General features: G+C 43.2%; 1 protein-coding gene across 1 annotated transcript in view; it reads right to left on the reverse strand.

Annotated features, from left to right (window-relative positions):
• The window catches only part of LOC113213220 (chaoptin-like), a 26249-nt gene that overhangs the window by 612 nt on the left and 23767 nt on the right, over positions 1–1870 (reverse strand). The gene's annotated exons all lie outside the window — the stretch shown is intronic.

Below are 1870 nucleotides of genomic sequence, written 5' to 3' on the forward strand. Positions count from 1 at the left end.
ACAAACAAAAACTATCTGCTGAAAATAGTGTACGTCTGTAATATTATGTCCCAATCGAGAAAGATATAACCCAGGTAAATTAAATTTACAATTTATTTAGTAATAAATATTTACAAAATAATGTCCCAGCTGAAAATCCCGCCGGTAGTCATGACTGCCGACCCCTGCCCCCCCCCCTTCCAGCCTCTTGCGACAGACTACACTCGAGTTCGTTTTAGGTGGTTTGCTTGGGTACGCCCAGAGTGTTTTCCCTTCCCTCAAAAACCCCGGCCAGCCACTAGCGTTAATCCTCTATTCGGCGCACTTGCACATACCCCGGGGCCTGGCCACACCATCAGCTGCCCCCCCCTTCTTTTCCTTTTCGCCCTCTTTTTCCCGTCCAAAAGCCAACTTTTAGCGAATCGTAAGCAAACCTTTAGTGAATTAAAAGCGTACCGCAGGTGAACCTATGGTATACTGACTCAAGTGGAGGCGACCCACGACGGAATAAGCGAACAATGCTCACAAAACTTCTGGCATGCGCACCGTGTTTTAGTTATTGATAAGCCCCTAGTTTTAAACATGTTGTTTCTGGTTATTTTTTGGAGTTAAAACGATTCGCTTGGTGAAAACTTGGTTGGTTACATGTAAATATGTTCTTTTTTAAACAAATCGAATATTAACCTAGTTCCGTAAACTTTCGGTTTGTGAAGAAACAACAACTCTTCATACTTAAGTCATCTATCCCAACTATGACTTAACGCACAGATTTCTACAGCCAGGGTAATGGTTAAACCTCTCCGTTACTTTCAAAATATTTGACAGAAATGTCATTTTTTGCTGAACCAATGACAACTAGAGAAACCTGCAATTAAAAACAAGTTTTTTTGGAGCATATTTAAAAAAAATATTACTTTAGTCTACAATATGGTTCAAAATTATTTTCTTGTCTTAAATAATAATTTTCTATAATTTTTATTAGTCTAGCCCAAAATGACTTGTCTACCAATTATTCTGAAAGTAACGGAAAGGTTTTATCATTATCCTGGCTTCAGAAATCTTGCGTGCTAAGTCATAATTGGGATTAGTGACTCAAGTATAAAGAGTTGTCGTTTCTTCACAAACTCAAGGTATACAGAACTTTTTTTTGTTTGATTTGTTTAAAAAGGAACCTATTTACACAGTACCTACCCAGTTTTCATCCACTGGATTGCTATAACACTAATCAGTAACAAAAAACATTTAACTTCAATTTTACACTTAGGTGGGAAAGTTCATCGTATGTTTACCTAAAAGATTAACATATAACTTTACAATCACAAGAAAAAAAATAGGAGAGAAAAATAATCTATCTTGAAAAATGTAACCGTGAAACCAAAAATAAAATACTCTATACACATACATCCTAATACTTTGCAGAATATCAACTCCCTGGCGGGTTGAATCAGCCATGAGACTGCAAAAGCTGCCGAGGCTGCGCGCTATCGGTCTCTCGGTCCCACGTCCCACCCGTCCTTCTAGAGGACGGACCGAGCGCGGAAAAATGAGCAATTTCGAGTGCGCTCGACGCGCGCTGCTCGCGTAGCCCGCTCGCGGGTAGTTCGTCAAGCAGGCGGCACTCCCGCGCGCCCCAGCCATAACACCCTCATTTGAATACGAAAAGACCACCTGCCTCGCCCCACCCCTTCTCCCTCATCTCCACTCACCCCCCGCCCCTTTACCCCCATGCGCGCCACGTAAAAGAGAGGCCGCGCCGCCGAGGCCGCAGATAATGTCTTATTTCCGCAATGAGATAAATTCACTCACGTGAGCGCGCCGCGGCAGTCACCTCCACCCCCTCCCTCCCCTCCCTCCCGGAGCAGCACAGCGTGGACGCTGAAGAGCTCCCCCT

The sequence above is a fragment of the Frankliniella occidentalis genome, unplaced genomic scaffold, assembly GCF_000697945.3.
Source record: "Frankliniella occidentalis isolate FOCC.00 unplaced genomic scaffold, Focc_3.1 Scaffold253, whole genome shotgun sequence".
NCBI lineage: Eukaryota > Metazoa > Arthropoda > Insecta > Thysanoptera > Thripidae > Frankliniella > Frankliniella occidentalis.